The sequence below is a fragment of the Paroedura picta genome, chromosome 7 (genome assembly GCF_049243985.1).
Source record: "Paroedura picta isolate Pp20150507F chromosome 7, Ppicta_v3.0, whole genome shotgun sequence".
Lineage (NCBI taxonomy): Eukaryota > Metazoa > Chordata > Lepidosauria > Squamata > Gekkonidae > Paroedura > Paroedura picta.
In genome coordinates this window covers 75,256,741-75,277,582 of record NC_135375.1, presented here as the reverse complement: position 1 = coordinate 75,277,582, position 20,842 = coordinate 75,256,741, and the positions used below count along the sequence as shown (strand labels likewise).

The following is a 20,842-nucleotide window of genomic DNA, read 5'->3' as shown; positions in this document are numbered from 1 at the left end:
TACCCCTGCTTTAAGGGAACGTGGGGGTGGAGCTATTGACAGAGTTTAAATATGTGAATTAGCAGTGCATCAGACTGCTTGAAAGAATAAAATAGTTTTATTGTAAAGAGACAACTTTGCATATAAAGAGAGAGAAGAAAGAGAATGCAGTCTGTCTCTCACTAACATTTTGTCTATTCTGGAGACAGGAAGGAAGTACGCTCAAAGGAGCAGGAAATCTCCAACTGAGCCAATCAAGACACAGGAGGAGATTATTAGAAAAATGTCCAGAAGTTCCTGAACTAAACATGCTAACTATACATCTCTCCCAATGCCCCGTGTGAAACATTCTTGATATCTTCTTGAATCATGCACACTACAGATCTTGCATATTCCAATAAGGTCCACTTAACGGCATGCCAAACTTGGGTGCTAGATGCTGTTCTCAACACCAGGTGACAAGGAACCACTCAGCAGCCAGTGCCCAGGTAGACTCTAGGGCAGGGGTAGTCAACCTGTGGTCCTCCAGATGTCCATGGACTACAATTCCCATGAACCCTGCCAGCAACCGCTGGCAGGGGCTCATCGGAATTGTAGTCCATGGACATTTGGAGGACCACAGGATGACTACCCCTGCTCTAGGGCTTCCCAGTTCATGGTTTTTCACCAGCAGATGGGTTGGGAGGAGTGGATGTACATTGGTGACAGACAAATTGCCCCTTGTAGGATCCATTCCCATGTTACCCCAATGCTCCTGCTGCTGTTTTCAATACATCCATGGCCAAATTTCCCCAAATAAAGTGTGTGTCTGCTTCCATCCACAGAGGTGGGGATACATGCTCTAGGACAGGGGTAGTCAACCTGTGGTCCTCCAGATGTCCATGGACTACAATTCCCATGATCCACACACCAGTGTTTGCTGGCAGGTGCTCATGGGAATTGTAGTCCATGGACATATGGAGGACCACAGGTTGATTACACCTGCTCTAGGATATAAGAGCTGATGGAGGAAATGGGGAAAATCACCTATTTTACTGGCGACTTCAACCAATGGCCTAGTGGAGGAGCTCTCTTTTGTAGGCTCTGCGGAACTATTTAAGTTCCGTTAGGGCCCTGAACTCCTCTGGGAGCTCATTCCACCAGGTTGGGGCCAGGAAGGACAAAACTCTAACTCTGGTTGAAGTCAAGTGAGCTTCCCTGGGGCCAGGGATCACCAGGCGGTTGGAGGTAGTGGATCGTAAAGTTTTTTGAGGGGTGTAGTGAGAGAGGCGATCCCTCGGGTACACTGAGCCCAGACCGCGTATGGCCTTAAAGGTGATTACCAGAACCTTAAGCCTGATCCAGAATACAACTGGAAGCCACTGCAGCTGTTGAAGGATGGGCCAAATGTGGGAACTCCATGGTGTTGCTTTGAGGACCCTGGCTGCTGCATTCTGAACCAGCTGTAGTTTCTGGGTCGAGGTTAAAGGCAGACCTGCATAGAGTGAGTGGCAGAAGTCCGGTCTGGAGGTAACTGTCATGTGAATTACTGTGGATAGGTGTTCTGGACCTAAGTAGGATGCTAGTAGTTTGGCTTGGCAAAGGTGAAAAAATAGGACCAAACGCGTTTTGACCCTTCCGGGTCTTCCTCAGTGGTCAAAATTATAATAATACACTATATAGCATTCTCTATAATGTATAGCTGAATGGTTGAGTGGCGACTGTAACTTATGGCTCCAACCAATATGTATAAATTATATCCTTTTTGGAGGCCAATTTCTATGTTATGTCCCTAAAGTCACCACTCTTCGCTATCATTAAGTTCTGTACTCAGAGTGTATTCTCATGTGCATCATGTGCTCCCTGAGGGACTCCAAGTTGCAATTTGGTGCCAGTTTGATGAATTGTATCCTATTGCTACTGTCTGTCCACAAACCCAGAGAAAGGAGATCAGCCATTGAAAGGCAGTCCCTCTAATCCAGGCAGTGGCAAGACAGTGAGTTAGACGCTTGTGGATGACTGTTGCTGATTCTGCATTTACTTTGTTTATTCCATTGTGGGACCTGCTGAATTCAGATCTATTTGAACTTGTGTCTTCCTCTATCCCCCCCCCCCATTGAAAACAGAAAAGTGTTCTGCACATGATTAGGGAAGCTCAGAAAGGGGGGGAACCAAGCACAGCAGGAAGGCAAAAAGCTGTGACAAGGTAGAGGAAAAATGTGGGAGGGTCTCCCATGAGGAAGCTTGAAAAGGCACAGCTTACAACTGCATGTTTGCAAGCAGAAGGCAGCGCATGTTTTGCACCTCTGTGTGGAATCTAATAAACAGACATATCTGAATTAACCTGACTTAATCCGAACAACTCTCTGAGTGATCACCTTCCTGCTGGCAACCAGTGAGCAGAATCTGAGAGGAACCAGAAACACAAGAAAGTCATTGCAAATATTCCTTGCACTAAATCAGTAGACCATATCCTATTTTATGTTTCCTCTTGAAGATGATTATATATTTCAGCAACCTTCCCTTCTGATAATGATCTTCTTTGATCAAATGGTATTGCATCTTCAGACTGGGCTATAATAACTGCATAAAATTGCCTTTTATCTTTAGATTTTTATACACAGCAACACTGATGAGAAATGATCTTATAGTAGCTTTGTCTTGTGCAAACAGACAACATCAAATAAAACACTTCTGCTGTTGCAGGGTGGGATCCAACCCGTTATGCGCGTGATGCCCTGTCCTGTGGACTCTGCATCCAGGCTGTCACATTCAGAGCAGTTGACTATACAGATTCAGGCCATCCCTGTCAAGAGTCTCTGCACCCACTACTGGCAGATGTCTCCTTATCACATGGGAACTCTGGATAAGATGATTTTCTGCAACCAGCATCTATTGTCACAATAAAAAAGACTACTCTAGCATGGGGAACAGCATAGTGAATGTAATGCCTCCACCGGCATGCTCCCTCTGTATCTGCACAGGTGACTGCTATGTCTCACTGGTTATCAAATCAAAATAAAATATACCACTGCCCATCTGCCACAAAAGGAGGGGTCTTAGCTGGTCAGTCTCCAGAACACTTAATCTCAAGGGAGTGTGCATCTGACTGTTCTAATGTCCTTCCTTCAGCAAACATTTCAAAGCCTTCAAGGGCTTACAAGAAATGTAGAAGACAACTGCAAAGGAAAGTGCCAATAAACTCAAAGCGTTAAATTGGTTCTTGCTATTAATGCCAGACAATCAAGCTGGCAAGGGAAAATGGAAGACAATGGCTTTCACATTCAGGATATTGCTTCTAATCCAGGCACGACAGGTAGAGACTCAAAAGTATCACCTGATGACTATTTGGTACATTAAGCAAAATAGTCAAAGTCATCCAAAGCTAATTTAGAGAACTGCTTTCCTATATACTTGAAATAGCTATTGAGCTTCTTGTGCTATCAATGGTGCAACTCAGAAGAACAGTATTTAATCAGGAATATATACTTTAAAAATGCCTAACAAATGTAAGTACAATGAAAATACATTTATGCTTGTTATTACTGGGAAGATCTATATACTGGGAATGTTTTCACTTTAACGAAAAGCTTGTTTTAAAATCTATGTATACTACATTTATCCAGTGATCTCAAACTAGAGTCAAATTTAGAAGGTAGACAGTTTGTTCCTCTGAAATAGATCTCCCCTTACTTGCAGGACCTGTGAAAGTTAAGGGTGCAGAAGCATACATAAACCACTGTGGGTCATACTACAGCACCAGTCCCATCCATGCCCCACATTTTTTCTTTAAAAGCCATCGCTAATTTTTAAATATTATGGTGGCTTCTGTCCAGCTTCCCATTGGTATTTTGGGACTGCTAATAATAAACTTCCTCTTTTGAATTCTTGGGAGAGTTCTGCTTATCAGAGTTTGTTTTTTTAATAGCCCCCAGCAAATTATAATCTGTTTCTCCACTCAACCCTTTCCACAGATGTACAGCCAACTATTGTTTGCTTGTGTATATTGTGTGCTTCCATAGAGACAAGGCTTTGCTGGACTACTTGGATATATAACAAAGACAAGCCATACTCCTTTTAAAAGTGGGTTGGATACTCTCAGATTTTACACATGGACATATTGATAGATTTGCATATTGTACCCTGAAGCATGGGACCACGTTATTCATAGAAACACCTCCAACTGTTTGACACTGAGCATTGGTCCATGAAGTCCAATATGACTCTAAGAACTACTCTCCAGGGCCACAGGTAAAGGTCATTTCCAGCCCTGTAAACAAAGCCTGTTTTGTTGGCAAATGTATATTCTAGGGACTGAATTTGGGATCTTCTGCATGCAGTACATGCGCTATGCCATTGAACTATGGCCCCCCAAGTCCTGCATCTGGAACAATTTATGTAAATGGGTCATAGTTGCATAGGTATGCATAGAAGTTCTGGCAATCAGGACAGTAGATGAGCAGACAGATCAGCACCATTATGTCTGCCTTTTCATCCTTGACCTTAAGTATTAAAGAGAGAGTACAAGAGTCCTGAGCCCAAGGCCAATAGTGGAGCAATGGTCATTCATGGTCATTCATGCCAAGGGCTGGAGACCATAAAATGGAGGTTTGGGAGTGGTTTTGTCCAAAAATGTTTACATCTTTGGTAATATGGGCAGATGAAGGAAAAGTTATATGCCTGCTATATGCATGGAAGACAGTTTCCTCCTCAGTTAATGATACTCTTGGAGGAAACTGTCAGCTGCTTTGTTGGAGATGAGAGAAAGGCCAGCTGAGTCTGTTGCTTCTTCATTTCATTGACCAACCCTCAGGGGATCTAGCTTGGACTTCAGCATGCAAACTGCTGAGATAAACTGAGTTCAGTACTCGGTTTACAGTAGCAAAACCTTACTGGAATGGGGAGGGCAAGTTTGGTAGAGCTCAGATAAGAATGAAGTGTGGAAAGGAATTTGTTGTCCACCATCTTTCCTGATAGTGGTTGTCATGCCTCTAGGTTCTATGAAGATATTTATTTCTCTCCTCCTGTCGTTAACATGGAGTTTACTCAACATATCAGTTCTGGCATGTTTGCTATCTCTCAGAATCCTCCTGTGTACTTTAGCATTTTTTTCCCAGTGTGCCTTGTAATTGTGCTGTTCCCTTCCTCAATTTTAGCTCCACTAATATAACACTTGAGTACATTTTTATGGTTTGTTTTCCTGGAAATAACCCAAGTCCTTCAAATACAGTCTGGTGGCATGCTGTAAACATGTCAGCATTCACTTTACAATATTGACGCTACGTTTATGCTTGTTACTATTGGCAAACCCAGAATCGTTCCTGAGTCAGACTCCAAATTGGGGAACTAAATATCCTCTTCTGTCTTGTACGAAGCACAATTCAATTTACATTCCCCCCATTCTTTGTTTTTATTTTGGACTGAAAGGGGGACCTGTCCTTAGGTGCTGTTCTGACGTTGATATTCTTCTTTCCCTTTGAAGTTTCATCGCCTGGCAGCCCAGTAATAGCTTCTTTCTAAGGAAAGGGCTTCTTCAATTTTTAGTGATATTTGACAAGTAATTCCTCAAGTTGTCATTTCAAAGATAACCAAAGGGGAAACTGAATGTGCTAGTGGAGGGAGATGCACATGAAAGCATGAGTCCTGCCCTAATTAGGAGCAAGGAGTGACTTTGTCAGCATACCTTTAGAAGACTTAAAGACAGACTTATAGGGCGAGGAGATAATAGTTACTAATGCCCTCCCCTGTTGGTAAGGCATTTGGGCAGGTTGTTTCTATAGGCACCCATTGATTGTACCACATGTTTGGCATAAGGTTTGCTCCCCTGCACCCTGGGCAGCATTGTGGGGCTAGCTTGTTGCTTTGGGGTTGAGCAGGAATGTTGAGGTTTTCCTTAAAATTGCCCAGATAGATACCTTCCGCCCAGGCAGGGCCAAATGGCAGCCCTGTGTGACTGATACTCCAGGGGAAGTGGGTTCAGAGAACTTGGTGAGGAACTCCCTCACATTGCCTCTGCCAAATCCCCTGCCATTGCATGCCTGGTGTTCCTACCACTGCTGCAGACCTCCTAACTCATCACTGAAAACCAGTAGCAAGGCTTCTTCCTGATAGGCTATATGAGGTACAGGTGCTGGGCCGTGGCTACTCCCCCGCAGCCTCTTCCACTCACTGTTCCCTCTGACCACATATGCTTGCCTATAGCCTTTGCACTTCTTCGCAGAGCTCACACTTCCATTGCTCTACATGCAGGAGAGCAATCCTGCCTTTAATAAGCAGGTCACCAATGCAGGTCAATGTTTACTTCCTTTTATTTTAAAGAGAATGCATCACCCATCCAGTCCTCAAATCAGGGGGATGGCATGCCCTATGCTGGCTGTATGGACACAGAGCATGTTGATGATGTCCTTAAAGGCTTGAGGACATACACCATTTGGAAGAGGGTCAGCCAGTTTCTGGAGCTGATGCTAAGCTTCTCTTTTCCATGCTGAATGATATAGAGAAGATTACATCCTGTACCATGTTCTTCTGTTCCACCAAACACATGATCATGGCATAAGTAGAATTCCAGCAGGTCAGTTAGTCCAGGTTGAGCTGGTATTCAGGGCCATCGTCCTCTCCCTGACTCTCAGACTCGATGCCAGGTGAGAAGTGGGTGGCCAGGTGTAAGGCTGTTTGGTCACCTGCTTACCCTGGGGGGAGAGCCTAAGCTCAACTGTCCCATTAGTGAGTCCCACAGGATTCTGAGAGCCAAAAGAATCACTCTGGTGCTGTTTGAAAAATAGAGTGTATTCAAAAAGATGTACTAAGGTTACAACAATGCAAGGTAGTTAGTCAAGTAATGGTAGTGTGACAGAGTTAAAAAAAAAAAAAAGCCCTAACTGTTTCCGGGAGTGAGCCTAATCTAAAAGTCCTATTAACTCTAGAAATACTGTACCCCTTCTCCCCAAATACAGTGTTGGAAGGAATCCCACAATGAGGCTAGATTCAAATGCATAGCTGTGTTGATCTGCACAATAAAATCAGAGTCCAGTAGCACCTTTAAGGCCAACAAAGATTTATTCATGGTGTGAGCTTTCGAGTGCATGAAGGGTGCTTGCACTCGAAAGCTCATGCCTTGAATAAATCTTTGTTGGTCTTAAAGGTTCTACTGGACTCTGATTTTATTGCACAATGAGGCTGTTAAACAAAGAAAATGCCCAGCTTTTTGTAGTTAGCACATGCTTTGATGCACGTGTCAGGGCAACTATGATGACAAATGAGTTGACTGAAAGCAGATGTCTGCCATAATATTCAGGTGTGAAAAGACTAATCTTGATGATAGAGATCCAGCGGAGCTGTGACCAGGCAGTTTGGTCAGAGCGGTATCGCTAGGACATGTGCAATGGCAAAATAGCCTACTGCCCTCATGCCAGGTGCTAAATTTTCTGGTTGCCACCAGTGGGTTGTAAGAGGAGGTACCATACTGCTGGCTGCTACAGAGGCATGTCATGAAGTGCATGGTTCTGCCTTGTGCTCTAGAGAGCTCAGCCTTGATGATCACCACTGAGGAGTGGTGCATGGCAGGCAAGACTCATTTACCTATGGTCTTCTGCAAGGAAATGGAGTACCAAGGTCTTGCAGCAGTTGCCAAAAAGCTACATCCTCCATAAAGGGAAAGGATTGGCCATCCACAGCAATGATTGCTTCCTGGGCCCTTCACATAGCCCTTCTGGATGGCACAGTTAGCATCCCTGAGGAAATAACTTCTTGGAAGGTAGCCTGCCTTGATGTCTCATCCACCACAGTCTGAGTGCAGAGAACCTTTCTTGGAGGGGCCCCCTTCTCTCCGTTGCCTTGGAGTTTTGTAAAAAGTTTAATTGAGCGGAGACTGTCTGGAAATGGAATCATTCACAAACCACTTGGAACAAGTTTGAAAATGGTCATGCTGGGCACCCTTCCATTAACATTGTTTCATGAACCACAAACTGCCCCAAAATTGTGATGAGCCGGTTACTGTCCATCCTTAGTCCAAACCTATTCCCAATTCCTGAGTTGTGATTAAAACCATTCAAGTAAATGCTTTTTGTTTAGGCTTCAAGTTGATGGGACCTTCTTAAGAGTTCATCCTCCTCCAAGCTCTAGTGCTTTCAAGAACTAAATGGTAGATACACCCATGAGTGGGAGGATGCTGATTATATACACAGAGAAGTAGACTTTGTTCGGAAAGCACATGATGCAGCATTGTTGCTGAAACTAGGAAATCTATGATCAGTGCCTTGATAGGAAACCACTTAAGAACAAATAATTACTGTCTTGAATTCTTAATAAGGAGGTAGAGATAAAATATCTTGGGAAAAGGTGATTTGAAAGAGGAGCATAATGCCTGTAGTGGTAGAGCTTTAATTCCTACTAAGCAAAATGAAACAAGCCTTCTGCATGCCTGTCTTTGAGTGATGGCTAAAAGCAAGTGAGATTTTATTAGGAAGTCCATTTTTAGCATAATGTTGAGACAGATGGCAATACCCCCGGGTAAATGCTACAAACATATACAAACACTGTGTAAGATATAGTGCATGGCACTCAAACAATTTGTTATACTTCGTAGCATATGTGCCCAGATGGATCCAAGCTAGCAGTATGAAGAGTAATGCAATTTTCATCACTATTATATCTTCTTCCCTTTTGATGAGGGCATTCAAGTTCACAAGCAAAAGTCAGGCTTCATGGACATCAGGTGCTTTGAAAGGAACCAAGTCTGCAGATTTGGCTGGTTGCATCGTACAACAGAAGGGATGGCTACTTATCACTCTTATATGCATGCATCATGACTGGGCTGGTTTGCATGCACTAGGTAATGAAACTAATTGTCTTTGGAGTACTTTTATTGTTATGTTTATTGTTATACATTTAAGTTATTTGAAGATGGCAGACTTAGATGTGCGCAATTTGCACAACTATGTTGCTGTCTCACATAATTAGACTTGAAGCAACTATTCTCCTTCACCATCCCAGCTGCCACCTACTCCAAGTTTTAAAAGGTGTGTTGTGTACTAAAAGGGAAAAAAAAATATTTTTCAGGTGTTTGAGTTGAGACTCATTACTTATGTGTTTCTGTGTGTCTTCAGTGCCTGCCCGTAAACACAACAAATCTTGCAAGCAGTTCTTGTGAATACTTTTCAAACCAAGGCTCCCTGTCTGCATAGGTGCAAAAGCAGGCAATACAATCTATTTTTTGATCTTTCGTTGGTTTATTTATATTTTGATGTATAGGCCACCCCTCTCCTTGTGGTCTTGGGGCAGCTTGCACAATAAGTTAAAACCAGTACAATAAATGTAGACTTTAAATACATTAAAACAATTTATACACATCTCTCCTGCTCTCCGTGTGTGCCTGGGGATAAGATGGTTAAAGTTGGCCAGCTATGCACAAAATAGAGGATGTGTGTGTGTGTGTTATTTAAAGAATGCAAAGACAGTGTGACCTATAAGGAACTCTATGCTTTGCAGGTTGGACAATTTAACAATCCAAGTGTTACCACATTTTAAAAAATTTCTTGGATTGTATAGATCAGCCAGAAAGTGCAATGACCACAAGGCAATTCCGATCTGCTTGGGCTGGCACTATATTCAAGACAAACATCATGAGGGAACATCAAGACAATCTAAACAGGAGTTCATGCCATGTATAACTGAGTGAGTTCAACCACAATAAGTTTACCTGTATACTGCATTCATGTTTAAGTTTCCCCCCTGCCTAGCTCTAGAATGATGCAGTGCCACAGAGTCTTGGTTGTAGGTATAGGATACGCCATGTATGCTCCTTGCCCACCCATGAAGCTTGGTTGGGGCAGGACACTGATAGTCAGTTTAAGTGTCTCAGACAATTGCTATAATAATAAGAGAATAGAAGCACTATGTAAGAACAGTACAAAAATCCTATTTGAAAAGTCAACTATCTGTTCTGGAAAAAAATGCAGTTCCTAAAACTGTGCCATTTCAGGAGAGGGGGATTGTGTGTGTGCATGTGTTTAAGTTTGCTATGAAAAATGGCTGGGATAAACCCCCTTCCCTGACATGCTACCTTTTCACATGCAAGGACTTATCAGCATAGGAAGTTCCCCTGCTACCTTTTCACATGCAAGGACTTATCAACATGTGACGTTACATCACAAAATATCCTACCTGCATTCCAAAATGGTAATTCTAGGAATGCTGCACTGAACTTTTTTCTTCCAGAATGTCCTTAGTGGCTCTTCTGTATTTGTTTCATCTTAGACTCCAGGTGCTAACGGCCTGTTTGTCTGCGGCTCTTGCAAAGGCAATCTGGAAGAACAAAATGTTTGAGTGTATTAAGAGTGCTGGTCCGTATATCATCCAGTAAACTGTTGTATACCAATATGTGCTGCTGTACAACTTCACTTATGCTTTATTAATCATAATAGTGCCAGTAAAGCCATAAATGTTCCACTGTACCCAAGATATGCATTCATTATGCAAGAAATGATTAACGCACCATAATGTTTTCTTCCTCTAAGTAGAATTTATGATTTGCCTTCATAAGCTAGTATCCAAACAAGCTTTGTTGTTTTTTGCTGTGGCAGCATCTGCAGGACAAAAAACCTTCAGTATCTCGGCAAGAGCAAGGGCAAAAGCATTCTAAAAGTTGTTAGGATAGGTCCCCCAGATTAGCTGTGTGGTAGACTGTGAAATATAAGGGCTGCTCAAAATGACCCACTTAAATGGGGCTGCGATAATCTTGTTCCAAACTGGCACATGGAAAGAATTTAGTCGCAAATTTGGCAGAAGGCAAGACTTAAATGGAGGCCATTAATTGATAGGGGCCCTTGAATGGGACAGAATAGCGATGTAAATCAAGAATGAAATGCTTATGCTTTAATGCAATAATACCTTTAGGACAAGTTTTGTAGCATATCATCCTCATGGCAAGGTCAATTTCCCCCCTTTTCTAACTGCAAAAAAATGTTTTTAAAAAATCCTCTTTGGAAACAATTTCTTTTCTATTTATCTTTCATGTAAGCTATTTTTCCTCCTGCAAAGAAATGGGGCAAAATCGTCCTGCGTTCTCTATATCGATATAGATACATATAGACAGCTGTATCGATTGGAAATGAGCTGCATGGTCCAACGTGATTTTGGCTATCTTGATTCATCCTCTCTTCCACCAGCAGAGTTGCCCTTTCACCCACCAAATGTTCCTACCCAGAACTTCCTTGCTCATGGCCTGCCCTGGAAGCATTGGAAGCAACTGACACATATTTCTGCTTCTCCCACTGAGATGAATGAAAACGTGCTTGCAAATGACAGAGACCCATATGTCAATTAGACTTCAGATGCTCATAGGAAACAGCTGGAGCATGGCTATGGTTTTCATGTTTGTTCACCCACTGTAGCATAGCTCTGATGGGGGTGGGACACAAACAGAAGTACCTGAAGTGTAGAGAGCTGATTGAAACAGAATGATCACTGGTCTCAGAAGAGCCAGGAACAAAGACGTCAAATCTGTGCCAGGGATCAACACATTTTGGCTGGCCTTCGTAGCCAACTATTGCTTGTTGCTTCACCTATTACTTCTCTATAAGCTAAGGGCTCAGGAGAGAGACCATTTCCTAACTTCATGTTTTTGGGGCCGACAAAAGAAGCAAAAAGAACTCTTAGTGCTTTTCATTTCTCTCAAAGTCCAGTGTGAAGTGAAGTCATGACCCTTCCTGGGAACTTGGGGGGTAGGGTAGATTTATGCACTCACTTCAGTTCTTTTCAGATGTTACTGCATGTGCACCAGCAGGGCATAGACTATTGCAGTACACAAAGTCAGCATTGTGTGTGAACAGGGGCAATGTACATATTTACCATACATGCACAGCCTTGTCATGTGAACAAAAAGAAGAGTTGAAATCAAACCAAGTTCTCTAGATTAGAGTCCACCTAACTGCTATACCACACTGGCTCACCACTGGATTTGTCAGGATTTGTGTTCAAGCATGCTGAGGCTGTACCAGCATGATAAATACACATATTGTCTCTGTCTGTACAACATGGTGTACAACATAGTGGCTATGCATATCAGTTGAACTGCAGGTACTGCGAGTGGTAGGCTTGCGGCACATGCTGTTAATGACTGGAATGGGCATATGTACTGTGATTTTGAGACACTGGGAAGCAGCAGGACGAGGGGTCTTGTATCTACTCTGTATCTCCCACTTAGAGGCTGACCTCTTTTCCCTAGTGAATGCCAGGGGAAAGGTGTCTTATACTTTGTTTGTCCACAAACATGATTACCAGGAAGACATTCCTGGTCACCAATGACAACCTGCTGTCTGCATTCGTGAAACCCTCCCTCATGGAATATAACATGACAGCACAGCCAATTTCTCTGTTCTGAGGAAGCTCGCAATTTCTAAACGGCGGAGCCCCTGTGAGATAAGCAGAGCTGCCATGTGAACTGTCATGTTGCTAGAGGTGAAAAGCAGCTGGAGCAAACAAAAGCTGATCCGTTGTCACAACTCATATGGCAGCTTTCAACCCTTTAATTATTTTTTTAATTACTCTGGCTTTATCTTCTGGGGGGGGGGGGAATAGCTGCAAGAAAGAAGAGCTTTTGATGTCTCTTCTCCTCAGAACGTTTGTCATTAGGCAATTGTAGGGGACCTGATTCTTCTTTGGCTAAAAATCCAGAGATTGCTATTGGCATAAAGCACATTTACAGCCAGGTAAGCTTCAGCAGAACTAGTGGATGATTTCTATTGAGATTGAACACTGTAAGATCCCCAGTTTGGTACCTGACAAAAGAAAGGAAGTGCTGATTACAGTACCCCCTTCATCCTGCTGAAAGGAAGGAAAGGAAACAAATACAACCTTTAAGCAACCTTGTGCAGATTAAGGCTCTCTGCAACAAACTGCAAATTGAGGCTGCTCACTTTTGAGGCCACACCACTGGGATTATGATTAAGGGTTAAACAACACATTATATAATGAAACTAGTTAGAATCATAGAATCATAGAGTTGGAAAGGGCCATACAGGCCATCTAGTCCAACCCCCTGCTCAAGGCAGGATCAGCCCAAAGCATCCTAGTTGTAAAGCCCACTTTAAAAGTGGGCAGGATGGAGGCAGCAGGCCCCCAACAACAACTGTAATGTTGGTAAGTTGGGAACTGATGGCAGATTCCCCCCCTTCCTGCCCACTGTCAAAGCGGGGACATGGAGGCAACAGAGGGATGCTCTCCACCCCAGGAGGACTCACTAAGCTGGCAGGGATCTTGCAGGAGCCTTCTCCCTCCAGCAACCTTTCACTGTGTGTGTGTGTGGGGGGGGGGGGGTGGCAGTGAACCGGCAGAATCCCTCTGTATGCCATGAGCTTGGAGGGGGGGAGCAGCTGGCTGTGGGACCACCTGTAAAGTGGGATTTACCATGGTGCCATCTGCCTGGCTGTCAATTGAAAAAGGTTGAAAAGTGATCCTCCTAATGAGGAGAGCAGGGTAGAGGGGGTGGGGGCAAAGACTGGTTTAAAGGCAGACTCACAGGCAGTCAGCACCCACTCCCAGAGGAAACAGGATGTTAATGCATCCCTCAGTATATTCCTAATTTTCCTCATAAAAAGCAAGCTACATTTAGCTCCAGTTGCAAAAAGTCAGGTCTTTTCTATTAATACAAACAGAAGTACAGATGGGCATGAACCAGGACAATGAGGTTGAATTTGTTGTACATGATGTGCCCAGTTCATGGACCATGGATTGCTATGAACTTTTAGATGCTAAGCAAACTGGTTCAGTTTGTGAAGTTAATGATGTGACGGAATGGCCTCCCAGAAAGATAGAGATATCAAAGTCACAGGAGATCTCCGGGTGACTCTCCTCTACCTACCAATCAAGGTTGGGGAGAATTGGATATACAAGACCAGAATTATAGCTCCCCAAAGAAGGTGCACTTATTGTTACCAATGGCCTCTGACTCCTTGATAAAAAGGCGGCTTTGTTCTTCAGTGTAGAGCTCTTGTAATGGACGCATGAGCTCTGCAAAGAAGTGTTTAGCTTACAGGCCAGAGAGAAGAATGGTTGGAAAGAGACTGGGGAGAAGGAGGAGCTACAGCCCAGCACCTATGCCTCAATGAGCCGTAAGAGAGAGAAGCCCCACTACAGGGGGTCTATAGTGAACTTGGAGGTCAGTAGCAATGGTGTTAATGCAGGGCATGCAATGGTGGAGAATTCAGCAGAGGTGATGGTGAGGGAGCCCTCAGCCCACTGATGCCTGTTCTCAATCAGGAAGGTATAACTGAATCCTCCGACAGCCAAAGCATCCAGTAGCCAAACCCCATTGCCAACAGCCAACTGTATACATACAGCATTTTGATTCTATAGATCAGAATATGAATTCTGATATCAGTAACAAGCAGTACCTGCTAAGCTTTAGAGGGTTCCTATTGGTGTTTCCAAGGCTGGAGAATTCACCTCCCTTCATTGCTTTGGAATTTGGTAAACAGTTTATCTGAGCAGAGACAATCTGTCTGGAAATGTATCCATTCATGAACTGTCATAAACTGCCACAAACAGCATGAAAATTGATGGAATGTTCATGCTAGTCACTCCCTATAAACATCGCTTTGTGGACCACAAGCCAGCCAAAATTTATAATGACTTTAGTTCATGAACCGGCTAGTGCTTGTCCCTAAACAGAAGTGGTTACCTGCCCTCCTCTTCCCCCATGCTATGAGTTTAGTTTAAATTTCATTCCTTCCTGCATCTTTTGTTTAATTTTTGTATAATCTGGGAAACCCAATATGAACAGTTCAGCTCTGAGTGTACACTTGGTTGGAAGCTGCAGTCAATTCAGATTTTATGATCCTGTATGCGTGTTAAATTTATTTCCAAACGTATTTGTCTCATTCTATACCACTGGGAAGTGGTATAGAAATCTAATATAAATAAATAAATAAATAAATAAATAAATAAATAAATAAATAAATAAATAAATAAATAATTTTGAAGCTGTGGTCTGTAAACATAATCCTTCTTAGAGGACTTTCATTAAAAGAAACTTTTCTGTTCAGAAAATCCCTTAAATTGATTTTTAAAGGATTAAAATATTTGATTTCCCACCTTTGGCAAACCCCTGAGATTCATTCGTAATGAAAGACACAGTAAGAGCACTTGTGACCCCAATTTCTCACAGTGTATGGCCCACATTTAGTTACCTGAATAGTCAGCATCTGACCAGAGAGATAAACAGAAGCAACCTGCTTCACTGAACAGGCATCTTTAACTTGCCAGCTCCATCCTGCTTTCCCCATCAGCCCTAATTATAACCAACTAATTCCATTAGCTTCTTAAATATGTCTCACAATGCAGGATTTATTGAAAAAGTGGCAAGCTGCTACTACTCTGTAGTGATTTCTGCATCATTCTAATGCTGTCCAGTACATCACAGAGATTGCACAATGATTTCCCCCCCTAGGGAAACTTCATTTAAATTTATTTTCCTATTACTTTAAAGATTAAAGGGTACTTTATATAATGGCTTCTGTGATGGGTCAAATGTGACCCTCACACAGACTGCTGCTGAATGACTGATAAAAGGCTACAGAACAATTTAGTCCATCCCTCTCTCCAATGGATGTGGGGGTATTGTGCCTGTTTCCATGGAAGAAGCTCCTTTGGGGAGAGGTTAGGCCCAAATGTGCAGTCAAACCCAACCTAACAGAAGTTGGGAGGGGCTACTCACAGAGTTTCTGTTGTGAAAAAGGGCTATTCCACTATAAGGCAGCACATCTGATGACTATACATCTAACCTGCCCATCCAGAATGGAATAATGTGGGATTATCTAGATTTTTTTAGAGCCAAGCAGGAATTTGAAGGGTTTCCTTCAGATTCACTGGGAGGGAGGCCTTTTCTATCCGCTCTGTGTTCTTTGGAAGTTTCAGGTATTAAATAAATTAGGTCTGGCCTGGCCTGGGCTGGACCAAGGTGATGATTGCAGGAATAGTATGGCTTGTTATTACATATGTTAAGCTAATAATTGGTAAGCACCTTAAGGTATATCTAGATGAGGAGAGGGATTCCAGAGCCATCCGCCCACTGGTTGTGCAGCCAGGGGCAGGATGGGATTGAAGGGTGCAGAGCAGCATCAGTCATATTTTAGCCGTTCTTTGTCATGTGCAGGAAGAGCAACAGAATTTAATACTGTGTCTAGGGTTACCCACATCCATGTGGTGGATGGAGATCTGCTATTATAACCACTCTCCATGTGACAGAGAGTTGCATTGGAAGTTGGACTCTATGCCATGATGCCCAAAACTCTGCCCTCCTGAGGCCCCACCTCCCAAAATATCTATGTATTTCCCAACCTGGAACTGGCAACCTTAACTGTGCCTGATAGTAATGTGGAGTTCCTTGAACCTAAATTTGTTTCTATCAATCATCTCACTAAGCTTCTTCCATGGTTTTGAATAAGGAGAGTAAAGTGATTCTTTAAACTGTTGTTGTTGTTTATCATCACTAAGATCTTGCAGACCTCCCATCCTACTAATTTATTGCTCCTCAAACTGGAGATCTATACCACTGCAAATCATTCCTTATATAGGAATCATCATTTTTGGTTTCTAATCAATGTCCTTTGAGAGGAGGTGAAAAGCATGAAGCCAAGGTAGGATGGATACACCATGAATGCATACTGAAGGTATTAATATGTTTTTTTCCAAGCAGTTTGAAAAGTATTTTTAAATACTGTGCTTTTTAGTCACTGCAACCTATTGAGTTCATGTTTACCTGTGGCCTGCCAGTGGAGTTTTTAGACATACAACAGTTACATTAGAATCCAGTTATAATTGATAATATTACTTACATAGACATTGTGTCTCCATAATCAATATTGTTTTTCCAATGTGACTTGCAAGGTCCTAATTGCCACTAAATTTCAATTGGAATTTTATTAAGCATTTTATTAATTTTGTAAGATTATCCTTTAACTCTTTGGTTGGATTTTCCTATCCCATGGGGCTTTTAAGAGAGACAGGCCTAGGTTTGGTCAGCTTTAGTTATGAACAGCAACTCATTACCTACCAAGAAGACTTATGTGTTCTACCACCATTTCCCAAATCTAGCTTTTCCCTGGGTTTTTCTTCCAGGGTTTTAGGACTACCTCAAAAGGAAGCCACTTGGATCATAATAGGAAGCCACTTAAAAAAAGAAAAAGAAAATGCCACTTAAGTAAACCAAATCTCTCACTGTCAGAATCATTTCTCCTTATGTTACTCAACAATGAGGCCTCTTTTATCTGCTGGAGTCATCTTAGCCTCTCAGCAAGACCTAGGTCACAATCCATTTTGGCCTCAATGGGCTTTTTATCCATCAATATCACACCAAATGGTATCCCCTGCAGTGTATTATCCTTGGCAGCCACCTGAGTTCACCGAATGGTACAGCTTCTCTTGGTACTGTTGTAACATTACATTTGTAAAGCACACATTTAAAAAACCCACTCTTTTTCATTGCCAGGTTTTGTGAGGTGACTTAGAGCAATTTTAATCCTTTTAGAAAGCCAAAAGAACATAGACATTCCTGTAAAAAGCTGAAGAGAGTGAACCAAAGGTCAGTCCAGCAAATGAATGGGAAATCTTGGCAGAGCTACTTTCCAAAGAAAGCAAATGGGCATTCAGGACTGGAACAATTTACGACTTGGATCCAGTAGCAAGTTGGCAGTGTCACTGTGCTGTCAGTGTAGTACAGCACTGAACAGAGGGAGAATTCCTGTTTCTTCTGTTCCAAAAAGATTTGAAGCTACATTGCCCATACTATAAAGAATCAGTTTGCTTTCATAAGTGGACAGGCCGGTCATATAAACTTCACTTAAACCTTAGGCAATCTCTCCTGAACTTATTTTCTGTACCTTCTCTCTCCCACCCCCCTAAAAATTTTATTTTAGGTTTATACTTGCTGGTTCCTATATCTACCCTACCTTTCTTCTCAATGTCCTTATTCCTATAACCCCTTGGCCACTTTTGAAACATAGTTTTTAATGGTATGTTTGCTTGCTAACTGCTTTGTTACCAAACTGATGCAGAAATAATCATAGAGACCTAGCCTCCCCCTGTCAAAAGAACAAACAAAAAAACCCCAACTACAACATTAGTCTAAAATCCATAAAAACCACAGACAGCAAATTGGAAGCTCAAAATTCATAGGCAACGCACCCTTCAGTCTAAATCCAAATTGGAAGAGAGTGCAGTTGGGAGTAGCTTAGCCTCAGAGATCCAAGTAAGCCACTGCATTTTTTTTAACCAACTAAAGTGTCTGAATTGGCTTCCAGGGCAGCCCCACATTAAGCACATTGCAGTAATCTAATCTAGACATTTTTTGACACAAGTGCAATTGAGGCAAGGTTAGTTTTCTCCAGAAATGGCCAGCTACTAAAAGACTTCCAACTTTAGCACCTCACCATTCAACAACAAAGATTCGAACATAACCCAGCATTATAAACCACGTTTTCTGGGGGAGTGTAGCCACATTTTCAGCAGGGAAAGCATCTGTTGCCAAGTCTGTCTTATTTCCTAACCATATTTAAGCTTTCCGTTATTTCAGCCATGCATTACTTTAGTACCTCCAGTGCTTGCCTAGCTTTCAGTACAAATGAGAGACAGAGCAAGGTTTCAGCACACCGTGCTGATATTATTATCAGTGTTATCATCAGCATACTGATGATTGGCATATTGCCGGACAGATTTTAGAAAGCATCTCATGATATCCACGGAGCTGGAAAACCATCCGCCAGCTTCATCATCTGAAATGTATCCCTAAAGAAAGAGCAACACCAATACAACAATAATCCTCCTAGGTCTACCCTGGCCAGGCAGTCCAGAATGATATCATGACAGATGGTTTTGATAAAGAATAAACTGGGTCACATTACTCTTTTATAAACTGACCAGCAATGATCACGTAATATGGTTGCCATGGCAGTTTCTGTTTCATGACTTTGAAAAGGGCTTAGGAAAAGGGCTGATCCAGCTTGCAGCTGCCATATTGCTAACAAGGACTGGTAGCAAATAATAGTTGAAACTACTCCACAGGCTTCAAGTTGGTTTCCAGGTCTAGTCTGAAATCTTCTGCCAAGACAGTACACCAAGTATATCTACATTGAAAGTCCAGTGAATGGTGCCTCTTTGGTATGTGCGTGGGACTAAGATGGTTGCAAAAGTGGGATCGCCCATGCTTTAAGTAAGATGCTGGATATACAGGCAAATTCTCCTTGCTGCTCTCCACATCAAATTTCCACCAGGTCTAAGCACCAGGTAAACACAACCTTTCTTCAGAGGGTGTTTGGAATTCAGTTATCTGCTGCTTTTAACTGACGCTAATTGTGCTGAAGCTACTTTTTGTTGAATAGTTTATTAAGCTTTCTTCTCTGTTTATCATTGCTGCTGACTGATTCTATTTGTATTTTGTATAATGTGACTCATTTTTACTTTATGCAAACTTACGGGTCAGCCCACACGGAAAGTATAGCAGTACGATCCCAAACAGAGTCTGTTGAAGTCAATGAGTTTAGAAGATGGTAACTTTGCTTGGGACTCCACTGTAAATACAGTAAATGAAACAAATTAACAGTCCTGATAGAACACAAATATGGGGGTAGTGGAAAGTATATTCCATTTGTGAAAGGGGAAGTATTCCAATTAGAAATCTGTTTCAATGACAGGCAGAGGTGTTTGGAAGAAGTGGGGAGCGATTCAGAATGAAAATGCCTTATCCTTTGGGGTTTTATGAAACTTTCTGCCTTAAGAGCTGTAGAAATTACAGCCAATTTCTGCTATAGTCCCTCATAGCAGCAGAGTCCCTGACAGGGGCCTCCTCAAAAGAGCGGGTAGTCAATAAAAGTAAAGTGTAAGTGTACCCTTAATGGCAGGTTCTTGTAGGCATTTCTCCCCCCAAATTATACCATTCCTATTCAAATACCATCTCAAGAGTCTCAGACAGTGTCAAGTACAATCATTGTTACTGCAGTTGCCAAGGTAATCAATTGAAATCATAATGAAGGGAACAGAAGGAAATCAATAGAGTCTGAAATTACAAATAAAGAGAAGCTATCGTTTAAAAGCATTTGGCTGAAATCTTCCATATTAATGGAGTTAGAAATGGCTGTTGTCATTCAGAAGCAGTGTGATGCATAATTCACTTGAGTGCATTAGAACACCTAAAAGCTATTGCAACAATTAGGACTGCCTACTAGGGAGCTGTCCACCTTCGAAGAAGCATCGCTCTGTTGTTTATCATAATCCCCACATGTTTTCATGTTTTCAAAATGGTAATTTCCCCTCCCTCGAGACAGGAGGCAGGTTGGCATGTTCAGTGACATCAAAAACATATCTAAAATCCAAGCCAGCTTTTGTCATAGATGCTCATCAAGGGAACAGGTTTGTCTGAGAGTTTGTGCCGAGAACAGAGTGCATTATGAGGCAGAAAGGAATGGTTTGAGCAGAGCACCAGAGCTAGACAATGGGGTTCAAACCCCAGAAAAGCAGGGCTGGTATGTGAGGAAAAATGAGAAGCCATTGAAAGCATTCCTAGACTAATTATGAGCCAAAGGGGAGCTTGAAAAATAAAAAAAATGACTGAAGTGAGGGGTTATACTATGAAAGGAGCCTTTCTAAAATTCGTCTCTCCTGGGCTCTCAGGGGGCCAAGTACACATATGTGAGGTAACAAGCAATATGTTCCCTGATAGTATTCTAGTGAAATGGCTTCATTTCTCTTGAGAAGCCATCAGAACCGGGAGGACCCCTGTGTGAGAACTGTCTTACACAAGAGTTGTTGCAATGCTCCTACTAGTTTCCTGAAGGGACAGATTGGTGGGAAAACTCTTACAAACATGATGAGAACAGGGCTAAATTCAGGTGGA

The 20,842-nt window shown here is 42.3% G+C and overlaps 1 long non-coding RNA gene across 1 annotated transcript in view; it reads right to left on the bottom strand.

Annotated features, from left to right (window-relative positions):
* The window catches only part of LOC143841827 (uncharacterized), a 28,280-nt gene extending 13,815 nt beyond the window's left edge, over positions 1 to 14,465 (bottom strand). The window contains exons 1-2 of the long non-coding RNA XR_013232874.1: positions 14,349 to 14,465; positions 10,120 to 10,260 (exon numbers count right to left, since the gene is read on the bottom strand). This is a non-coding gene — a long non-coding RNA (uncharacterized LOC143841827). The remainder of the gene's footprint in view (positions 1 to 10,119; positions 10,261 to 14,348) is intronic.
* Positions 14,466 to 20,842: the final 6,377 nt, after the last annotated feature.